We start from the raw sequence: 12539 nt of genomic DNA, 5'->3' as shown, positions 1-12539 counted from the left end.
CCAGTTCTTTGCCTGAGTGTTAAGAAGTGTGGTAAACTCTTATCACTCCAGTGTGAGATTTGTTTGTTGTTATTGATGCTCTCATTCCCAGGTTTAGTGATGGCCAAATGAATCCTCCTGAAGAAATGAAGCCTTCCAACCCAATGCTTTGCCGAAAGGTTCATTACTTGATGCTTCATTCATTGCCGATCAGTGACATCTGCTGCAGCACAGAAAGCCTTTATATTTAAAAAGAATTGGAAATTGTGAAATATTGGCAAAATAAAGTTTTTTTATACACGTGTCATTCGTTTTTAGCTATTAAAATGATTTATACCAAAAAAACGTTCTTTTAAAGTTGGTGGGTATGATCACACCCGGCACGATTTTCAGTGGTGTCAAAAGTACACATATTTGTTACTTATGTATAAGTACTGCAGTGTAAAAACACTCTGGTAAAAGTTGAAGTATCAGCTTGACCTCTTTACTGAAGTAAAAGTGAAAAAGTACCTGCTCCAAAAACTACTTAAAGTAACCTTTAAAAAAAAAAAAAACAGCCAGATATATATATGTATTGAAAGCTCAATTCTTCGACTATTTCGGAAAATTCTTTGAGATAGGGTCAAGGATGAGGGAGGTCTTGTTGGTCTCTGTCTCCCTCTCCCTATACGCTCTCGCCTGGTTCCGACCTTTCAGACATTTGACAAGTTTGCAGTTTGAAGAACACCTGCTTGCTTCTGTTGATTTCCTTTGGTGTCAGCACAAATTTGACGAATAGCTAACCAATGAGTGTTTGCGTTATATGATTGATCCAATTACACTAGTTTTCACTAGATGTGGATGGTGCCAATGATCTGCACTGGATGGCATGAAATAAATATTAACATTAAACTGAAGACAAGAGTAACGAGTAATGTTTGCTTTGAAAATGTAAAGAATAGAAAGTACAGATACTTGTGTGAAAATGTAATGAGTAGAAGTTAGAAGTAGAAAGAAAAATAAGTAATGGACTAAATATAGATACCTAAAAAGTGTACTACTGTAAGTACAGTAACAAAGTATTTGTACTTCGTTACTTGACACCTCTAACGATTTTATGCAAGGGGGCTGAATAGGTCTGACTGAGATAGACCCCAGGTCAATTTCATTCACACTACACAGCAATTTAATGGGTCTGGCACGAAGAGAGACACGGTTACAACATAAAACACATGCACTTTGTGCGAAAAACACAAAATAAAATATGTTAATCGCATGGAAACAGACACTTTTTTGAGTGGCACATTGCGTATATAGTACAGGGACAGACTTGTGCAAAAACAATGAATAACACATTAAAGAAAGAATAATTTATTCATGATAGGGTTTAAGGAGGACAGAAAACTGGTAAAGTAGTGAACCACTCTGAGCCTCCAAAAAAAAAAAAAAAAAAAAAAACGAGGGACAGAAATCGCAGGTTATTCCTGAAAAAAAAAAATAACTTCAGGAGGGGAAAAATCTGATGGGTTGTTGTAAAATAAGGATCCTCTTTGGGCCTCAAGAAAAAAAACAAATAATGAGTGGCAGACAGAAAAGGTAAGCTCGTAAGCTTATTTATTGATTTTTTTAAACTTCATGTCATCATGAGTTTGGACTTCCAGCTGTTCAAGGAAATCATGTTGGCTATAAAATGCCAAAATGCTAGTTACTTGTTAATTTTGGCTCAGCTTAGCTCTGTAAGCTGCTGTTGCTCTTGAAATGCAAGTTCAACATGATAGCAGCCCTTAGGACTGAAATTTGACACTACTGTTTTACAGATTTGCAAGACATTCCACAAATGTGAGAAACTCAGGGCATATATTATTAGTCATTTTATTTATAGAATTTATTAAGGTGTTCAGTAGGATGAGTTCTCAAATCAAAGTTGTGGTTTCTTTGTGGAAATAAATTCAAACTTGACCCTATATGCCATAGTGAAAGTGTAAGGAGAATCAAGACACCCCTCTTTTCTTTTTTTGATTCTGAGATTCAGTCATTCACCAATTGAAACACACACTCACACATTGATGGTGGCAAGCTACATTGTAGGCACAGCTGCCCTGGGGCTCACTAACAGACGTGTCTTCCCAAAGGACACAATGATACTCCAATATTATAACTTGAGTTAATGTTTGACTGAGTAACTTTTACTGGTACCCTTGTAAGATTTGACTATTACTATTATACTCAAGTACTACTGTTGAGTATTCTGTCCACCACTGCAATAAGGTCAGCCTGGTCATAAGGTCATAAAATGTACTGCATGCTGTTCTAAGCTCTCTGCTTTTTATTTAATAAAGGTTAAACTGCAGTTTTCTACAGAGTAGTTATCTTTTAGGAGGTAAAAGTTTTGGAAGCATCGTTAAAAAAATGTGATGCAGCACAATTATCGTCGCAGCTTCCCCCTGCTCCCTGAGCTAATTTTGTATCAGGTCCATATGAGACCAATAACTTTACCTTAAGACTTATTGCTTTTTCCTTTTATCCAACCAATCTAGGATCTTGTTTTATGCATGAAGACATTGATTACTCCTAAAGATGATTAAAAACTTTAATGAAAAAGGCCAGTTACGTTATAAAGGTGATTGAATAGCGATATTTTATCATGTCATTAGATAATGCCTGATATTTTGGATCTAAAGACTGTCTAGGATGTAATCAGCTTCTTTATCTTTGGTCTTTAGCTGTACACACCAAGTATGGTTGCTAAGTTGGTTGTTGTCAGTCAACAGCAGAGAACGAAAATAGCTACATTTCTTAAATGTTTGTTTCCGTGACATGACCTGAAGCAAGCAGGAGATGGTTGACACCAAATTTGATCAATATGTGGTGTATTGAAAAGCTGACTGGTTCAAGTATTAAAATAAGTTTGTGTACTGCGTCCTGCACTAAGACTAGTCAAGTGTTCACCTGGGAATAACCTATCTCTAATTGTAACTGTTTTGGATACAAAATGTTGGAAATGTAACATGTTTGATTTGGACCCACCTGTTTTAGTTCTTTACGTGAGTAAAAGGGGATTTATTTTTGTATTTGAACCATGGATTGAGGTAGTGGTCAGCCTGCCCCATAGAACCTGTTTTTTTTTTTTCTTTTTTCAACTTAGCATATTGTGGTCCTGTATACCCTTCTGGCCCAGTGTTTCAACCCACATAGCTCCACCTGGGACTCCATTGACCCCATGTCTGAGGCTGCATCTTGGCCTCAGACATGCTCTTCTTTATCAATCCAGCCTGGAATATACAATTAGGCTTACTTATTGTTCTGACAGAACTGTCCTTATTAAGCTTCTGTAATCAAACAGTGTTACACTATGTGAAGGGAGACTACGTAGTCTTTCTACTCTGCTTAACAAATAGGTAATATAACAAGTGCATTACTAATAAAGAATAATCCTAACATTTCCTACAGTTTTTACTTAATGAGCCTTCTGGGAAATAAACCAAATTCAATATATTTAAGATTGGGAGCTTACAAATCTCACCACATAGGGACACTTACATTTCTAATCTGTCATTTTTTGTGTCAGTGGACCAAAAGGGAATAAATATATTTTTTTCTAACTCTTTTTCTTTTAGGAATAAAAAAAGATCAGATATATTTAGGTTTTAACTGGCATCAAGATTAATATCTGTCAGGGGGGCGTGGGCTACAAGGACCACTGGGAAGAGAAGAAAGTTAGGTAATATTTAAAAAAGACAATACTGATAAAAATTTGTGTTTAATTGTAACCAGTAGTCTAGTTGTAAAAAAAAAAAAAAAAAACAAAAGGAGGGGGATGGTGGATTTTTTTTTAAAACGTACATAGCCTAATTAATATAGTCTATTAACCTAAATGGTGCGGTTGTTACATGTCATGTACTCTGGTCATTGACCTTGACCAAGGCACCTTACAGTAGAACTGCAGTCAGCTCCTGGACTGGCATGGCAATCACTGCCCCTAAATAGTTGGGGACAAATGCAGAGGACAGATTTCCCACTGAGATCAGCTTCATAGTCATGGTAGGCCACTTCTTTGATTTTTAAAATTTATTTTTGCTCCGGCTGCTCATAACCCCACAGCCCGCCAAATGTTGAAAGGGCAATATTGCCTTTACTGTTAATATACAGAAGAACTTTTACACATTCAGTAATAAAATGTCACAGGGGATGTATAGGGAGATGGTCATTTAACAAGAGGGATGATTTTTAAGATTTTTTAAAGAAGGGGTAGGCCACCTGCCCCAATCCCCCCTCAACTCGAGTACTGATTATAACGTAAATATTGCAAATATCAATGATCGTTATATCAGGAAAGATTTTTCCTTTCATTCAGGGTTCTTTAACTTTCCCAGGAAAGGACGGACTAGCTAGGGAGAATAGACTGAGGGGGGCTCTTGTAAGCATCCATCCATCCATCCATCCATCCATCCATCCATCCATCCATCCATCCATCCATCCATCCATCCATCCATCCATCCATCCATCCAATAGATGCTCAAGGGTGATGTTTCATTTGATATGCATGTACTTTATAAGTACCGGTATAAAGTTTTTCCACTATTTTCTCAAAGCTGAAACTATTTCTGTAATGAAAATAGAATATGAAGCCACCATTCGAGGCTTTTCTGTTTTTACACCTCCTTTTTATCAGTTTTTTGTGGTTAATACTAGTATGAATACTCCATTGCTCCCTTATGGTTATTAAAACAGTGTAACCTTCTACAAGCATACCCATCTCTGATCTATCAACACAGAAGTGTTGATAGGATTTTCTTTCATGGAAAGCTCATAATCTTACAATTGTTTTCTGATTAAATAACACGGTACTAAACTTTGTGAATAGATGGAGTTGACATTGCCTAAATAACATCAGACAGTGCATGCATACATCCTGCAGGTCCAGGAGGAAGCATTAGAAAGTCCAACTTTTATGGTGTCAAGTAACCAGTACTGGGTTAATTTAGTATTCTTACTTTTAAATGTTAACACCCTAAATAAAAGATACTTAGAAAATATATGTGAGAACTAACATTTATAGGAAAAAGCTTTGGAAAAGATACCCACGAGAAGCCAAGAACTTCAGAATAATTGAATTAATTAATCTTAATATTTTGCTTTTGGTCAATACTCACTTATCCTGGTAGCAGCTACCACACAAAAAGGGAGACAGATGAAACTCAGGTTCAAAAATAATAAGAAAAAAATTGTTGCATAGACTATGTATTTTAAGACTGTGACGCCACCGAAAGAAAAACTATTGATGAACATAACCAACAGGGGGCGGCATTGCAGCATTAGCCTCCATTCTGCTGCTAGAACAGCAACTTAACCCTTTGCCTCAATTAGATTACACAGCCGTATTAGCTATTAATTACTGAAATCAAAGATGTAAATATTGAACACCTCCAGCAATTTAATTTATTATGGTTATATCCACATTTTTGCTGTATCACCAAATTGAAATGGCAATTTGTGAGACAGTTTTTCTATCATTATAATGGATTATCAATCATTGATCATATTTTTGATTAGCTTATAAAAATGATCTAAATGTCTGAATTAATGCTGACTTCCTTTTTTTTTATTTTGTAAAAGAGGACAACATATCTTGGAAACAGTTTCTGACTATTCTTCCACTTGTGTACTGTTATGTAAGAAGTGGTAAAACAAAGCCCCCATGAATGAGTTAAAGTTTAATGTTTGACTTTTTCTGTCCTTTTAAGGGTCCACCTGGTATATATGGAATCCCAGGATGGAGAGGAGATCCTGATCCTTCTGGATTGCTTGGCCCCCATGGTAATCTATCATCTATCAGCTAAAGACAAAAGTGTGATATATCACTGCAAAGGAATAGAGCTGCAAAGCTGATTTATGTTCCCACAACAGCCACGAGAAACATTCTGGAGACAAAGGAAAAGAAGATTTATGAGACTTCATTTCGCTTCCATCCGCAATATCTACTTAAGTGGTATTTATGCAGCAGGGTGTAAGCACAAACTGATTCTTTCAAAATCTCACCATGTTTGATGAGGTAGGCAGCAAAGGAGTTCCTTGCAGGTCTATCTGGTCCATGTGGAAGCAAAGGTTTTCCTGGACCCCTAGCTCTGTCAATAGTCTTAATTACTGCAAGAACATTTACTAAATCTAATCACTCCAGAGACGGTATTATGGACCGTCCCTAGATAATACAAAATGTATAATGGTATTATATACACTCTCATTAAAAACACAACTGTCATTTATTTTCTTCAAATAAATTATGTATACTCTTCTACTGTGTTTTGAAAGGCTGCCATAGTGAGCCAGCCTTGGATGACAGTATATACTAAGCAGGTCTGCCTGGTCCTACCTGTGCAATCGAGGACTCCCAGGAAAATTGGTTGACCGGGACCTCCAGGTGAACAGTTTTATGATCGTGAAATGAATGCAAAGGTATGCTTCATGGTGTTTGCACATATACATTCATATTCTCAGAATCATCTAAAGGCATAATTCTGCAAACAATCTCTCTATTACAGGGCTGCATGGTATCAAAGGACCACTAGAATTAGTCCGGATGGTCCTCCTGGATTTACTGGCCACACAAGGGAACACAGGGGAAAAGCAGTACTACAAGGTTTGTTCCTGTATTTGTTTGCTCATGTTCACTGCTCATCTAAAACTAACCCACAATGTTTTTATAAAATGATGATATGTCCTTATTGTAGTTCTTTTTATAGATAGCTCACAGCACACAGACTTTCATCTTTTTTTTTAATGGTTGAATTCAGATCAATGAAGAAGGTAATTGTCTTGCAAACAAGAAGTTGAGGATAAAATTCCCATTTTTCTCTGCTGCCATAGGCCAAAAAGTCTTTTAGAAAGGTTGTTGATCAACCTGTATGCTGTTGTACGTGCAGCTGGGGTAATTTGGTAAGCTGGTGTAAAGGTACTTTCAGTTTAATTCAACCAGTGAATTAGTAGAAGGTCCATTCAATTCAATACACCACTGTGTGTTAGGGCAAATAGCAAACCATTTCTACAGCAGCACGTTAAAATATGTAGTCATCTCAACATTATGAATAGGATTAGAGGAGCTGCAAGGAGAAAGGAGGTGATTAAATAATTTTAAACACACTAAAGAAGTTGGTGCTAAATGGGCTGTTTCAGTGTGTATTTATACCTGCCTGATTTGATTTGCTTCAAGTTTTTTACCTACTGCAGAAGCGAGAATTTTTATACTTGCTATCACAGCCGTAAGAGCAAATTGATGTTATTTTGTTCTTGCAGTCCAACCTTGGGGGTTCTTGCTGCTTGTTGCTTGTCTTGACACACCTAGGCAGAACGTTTTACCCTCAGCATGTCTGAGAATAGTACTGCAGTTGGTCAGGATGTGGGCTATTGTTGTTAAATAGGAAAAGCTGAAATGATTTCCCCCTGTTGTTTTTGGGTTGGAATTCCCCACTGTTATTAGAGGTGTGGACATCTGTAAAGTGATATACTTTACCCCTCCTGTAGTATTTACAGAGGGGGAGTGAAAAGTGTGGAAATCTGTACAGGGATCTGTTATGCAATGCAAAGTTTAAGGTTCGGATGGCATCGGTATTATGAAAATATGAACATTTGTATGATACGTAAGTAATATAAAGCACTTTTCTCTCCCTCTTCTTCACATCAATCCAAAAATGCTGCCTTTTTCTTGCTGTTTTGTTTTATTTTGAGGTTATGATGTAAGCTATAGAGGATTGGACTTTGACAGCTAAGCTTCTCATAACAAGTATAACTTTTTTCTTGTTGTTGAAAACTCAAGAATATGAACAGATTCCTTGGTTCTTGTAGAGTATTCAACAAGCTTTAGGCTGATCAGAGTTCATTTGCCTCTTGGTCTATGTGCAACAAACTCAAGTTAAAATTGGTCTGAACTTAACAACTGGAGAAAGACACACTCATTGAAGGGATGTATACCCACTTTTGGGCAGACTCTGGTGTAGTTCACTTCTTGTTTGAATACAGCTTGTCTGTATTTGACTCACCTACAGAAAATAAGTCTTTGGGTTTAACAACTCACTTTAGCAGTAAATAAAGTACTGAAATTGTATCCTAACCACCTTCTGCTGCTAAGCATCTCCTTTGGATTGGAGGAAACATTCTCTGATATCCCTTCCAAAATTAGAATTGAATAATAACATTAAAAATATGTAGAAAGGATGAACTGCATGCATGAGTTTTCCTGTTTCCTGCTGGTTGATGCTCTTTCTTAGCTTAGTCATTTCTGTCCAGCAGAAGCAATGACTAATCACATGCCTTGCTTTGTTGCATGTATAGTTTACTTACAAAAAGTACTGTGCAATTTGAAAGTAAAATCTACCAAACAATATAGTCAGTTTTAGGTCTGGACCCAATAAATGGATCAAAGGACTTTCCAAATGTAAATAGATTTATAACTGCATATCTGTTCACCCACCTATTGGGGTCATGAAGGGAAGATTAGAAAATAGATATTTCTGAGTGAGTTCTGTTGTTCAAAAAGTAAATAGATAATGTTAGATGTCAAAGCAATTTTAATTACTTTTAGTTAAAATTTCATTTTAGTCAACATTTCTCTATCTTTTTACTCTCAAGAGCAACCGGAAGCTGTCTCCTTCTCTTCTCTACCATGCCATCGTAATCTGTGTGGAGAAAGTCGGAGCCGCTATGCTTCTCGTAACGACTTCTCATACTGGCTGTCCACTGATAAGCCCATGCCTGCCAACAGGGCTGCCATCACAGCTGATAAGCTTCTGCCCTACATCCGCGTGTCAGACAAAAAAAAAAAACATTGTTATATTGCTTATTTAAAACATCTATAGTATAAAATGAGAGATTTATATACAATATTAAATGAGGTAATCTTTTGGTTCTTATTTCATTCTATTGGACAACTCTTTCCCTGTTTAGGTAATTTTTTACCCTATTTATTGCTGTGTTCTAGAAGACTTCAGAACAAGGGAAGTCTTAGAATTTTTTTTTTTACTCACCTTTCTATGGTTTTAAATTTGGTTTTAATTCATTAGTATTTGTATTTGGTAGAATCACCATTAAATGCTAATTATTGCCCAAAAATCTTCAGAGGGACCTAGATCAGGCCTTTGTGTCTTCAAAACAGATTTTGTTTTATTAATCCACTCTGAACTCTTTTTGATCAAATGCATTATATTTGCCATTGTGGTGATAATAGTATACTGCTTGAAATTTAGATACATCAGACCACAGGATTTACATTCAAAACGGTTGATGTTCCTGATTATACTTGCAAACTGTAGACTGTTTCAGGCCCATAGAATGACTTCAGATTGTGCCAGTAGGCTCATTAGGTTGTTATCATCGAGTGAATCCTAATCCTAACCTTAAAGTAATTCCTTTTCCCCCAAGGAATTAATGAATCTATTTACATGTATTGTGAAAATAATTTCACTAGTTCTTCATGTACTGTAAATATAACTAAATAAACATGAAATGAATCGAATCTCGCTCATATTAAACAAACAAAAAAAAGTTATCTCATGCCCTGTAATTGAGCTGTAGAATCATATCCCTATAAATATTTATCTTTCATTGATAAGATTCTCATGATAAAGACATGCAATGCTTGTTTTTAAAACGTAAGCTGTGTAACGGACCTAGTTATTTATCTATATTTTTTTTTCTCCACAAAACTGTGGCAAAAATCTGACTATATCTGGAAATAAAACAGCGTGATTGGCTGTAAGAAGAGCAGAGACACTTCGAGTTTTCTGAAGAAAACCTGCTGCCAACCAGGCTAGCTCTGGGGAGAATGTTACTATGGTGACTGAAACAGAGGTTGAGGAAACTCTCTTTGTGAACCGGAAAAGTTAGTTTCCCTGTTTTCAGGTTTATAGAACTTCGAGTTTTAGGTAAACCTGCTGATAATTTACTGTGATTAATATTCATGTGGGAAAGATGTTAATTCCTGTTTGAGCCGTGAATGTGGTCCTAGTATTCTACTGTGACTATTTAACTATTGACTGCTGTGATGTGTGAATGGGGCTTTAGACTTAATTGGCCTTGTTCAACATGTGCATGGAAAAATACACTCTTGCTTCAGACCTTGTGCAGACATATGCATTGATTGTGAAGAAATAACAATATTTCCCCACAACCCTGTACTTTATAACCATGTTTGATATCCTTGACATTAGTGTTTACTGAGTTTTTCTCACCAGAAAGGTTTAATTTTTTAGTTTGGTGTACATTAGCAAACAATGCAGTAAGAAATGTGAGACCTTTTTAAAAACACTGCAGATGGTATAACACTTATTTCTTTGAATTTGCACTTTTTAGATGTTGTTATTGGGTATTGGATGTTGCATTAGACATTTTAGTCAACTAAGAATTAGGGAATATGTTTCTAAATAAACTGGCACCCTTGCTTAATTCAGAGCTGTGAACTTTTAAAGCATAATTCTAGGAAACTGGAGGCATATTATCATGGGTATTGTACTTAAACTGAAAAAGAACAGTGTACTATTGCATAAAAGGACTCTTGGTAGCAAAGGTAGCCATTTTTCTTCGGTGATAGAGGAGAATAAAAAGAATCTCCGATTTATATTTAATATTAATAATTTAGAGAATCATAGCTCTGTTGAGTTATCCATTCCCTTAGCTCTCAGCAGTTATGACTATATGGGGTTCTTTATGTTCAAGAAGCATTTTATCAAATATAAAATAAATGGCATCCTTGTAAACATAGCTAAATGTCCTTACAAAGTGTGGCAGCATTGGAGGTAACTGTAGAACCTGAACTGTGCTTGGACAGGTAGTGATTCAGTTGAATTTTCCAAGTTATTAGATTATTAGCTTCCTTTAAACTCTTTAATTACACATTACATCCTAACCTAACCAAGTTATAGAAGTATACACTCTGATTGGAGTGACAAGTGAATGTCTGACCAATTGTTGCCACATTCTCATTCAGAAAGACTGAATTCTATAAATCCTGCTGGCTTTTCTTAAAAAGAAAACCTTTACCTAATCTTTCTGTGATGGTTTAACTGAATCAACTCTCTAATGTGCCTTGAGGTGATGTGAATTGGTATTAAATAAACAATTTAACAATTTGTTTTTATTTTGTTTTATTTATTGGCACATTATTTCAATTATCAAATGATGTGTGCCTCAGTAATTCATTAACTCTTCAATAAATCTTTAAGTCACAGCTTTGAGTCCCAGCTAGTGGACATTTTGTTGCATGTCTTCCCCCCTCTTTCATCTCTAAATAGATCCCTAAAATTAAAGCTACTAGTGATAGAATTTGTTATTTTGTCTTGGGGGTTATTTCTAAGTTAGATGATTGACAAGTAATTATATTTTTGACACACTTTTTTTTTTCTGATCCCAACCTTGTAGGAATGGAAAATTCTTGTAAGGGCTTAATGTTATTTCTAGATAGTTCCCCATAAATGACGCAAACTTTCCTCTAATATTTGGATGTCATTAGAGTGACATACTTGCTTTGGAAATGCTCTGTTGTTGCATTTTGGTGTACAAACATGAAGTAATTGGTCACATGACTCTAAAAGCTTCTCTTTGATTTTCAGCTTGTTAAATGGAGCATGTAAAAGACCTAACTTTATGACTCATGCTGCTTTAAACTCCCTCCAAACCCTCTTGAAATATAGTAATGGTAAAAACGGGTTCAGTCAAAATATCAAAATGTTTCTATGTCTTAAGGACAAATGTAATTTTAATAGGAAGAAGATTTGAATCTTCTTCTAGAGAGTCCATTTTATATTAGGCTTAATATTTATTCACTAATTAAAAATTTCACCTGTGTAACATACCTGTTTAAAAGTTAATACTTTCCTTGCTATGTATCTACACTCCACACTCTCAAAGCTATGACTAAAGTAATCTTCTAAAGGAACATTATAAATGCATCTTTCATCTATTATCTGTTATTTTGATCGACACATGTAAAGTGTCAAAAGGCAAAATGGCACTGTACATCAACAGAGACCTCTTCTTTCAGATAGCACTACTATTTGCACCAAACCTTTTCTTAGCACTGGTCACACTGTCAGAAATAGCAAACTATCATAGGTTTGAGAGACAATTTAGTGATCACAAGAACATCCTGTAGAAACAAGATATACTTTACCAAATAAATCTGTGATAATCAGACGTACATCCAGAAATTTCCGGGATGCCATGATTGGTCCAGATGCTTAATTTTGTGGCTCCGTGCTGATCGGCTAAAAACTAATCTTTACACGTTAGAAATTCAAATCTACTAAAACGGATACCGACAGAGATGAGTGGGATGAAGTCGCAGAGAAGTCAGAGAAAGCACAATACTGCGCAGTTATCAGGAGAGGAAAGATCACAGGGAGCTGCCAGCTGAGGAAGCTAACATGCTGGCAAACTACATGAGGGGCCTTAACAATAGATGCTGCAGGAACTAACCTTGATTGCACAAGATCGCATTGGGTTTAAAATAAAATGCATAATCCATTTTAGATCTGAAGACAGATTTCAAAAAGGATATAAACCAAGTGATGTCAACACTGGAACAAGAACTCAAA

The sequence above is a fragment of the Cyprinodon variegatus genome, unplaced genomic scaffold (assembly GCF_000732505.1).
Source record: "Cyprinodon variegatus isolate N-32 unplaced genomic scaffold, C_variegatus-1.0 Scaffold83, whole genome shotgun sequence".
NCBI lineage: Eukaryota > Metazoa > Chordata > Actinopteri > Cyprinodontiformes > Cyprinodontidae > Cyprinodon > Cyprinodon variegatus.
This window is presented reverse-complemented; position numbering follows the sequence as displayed.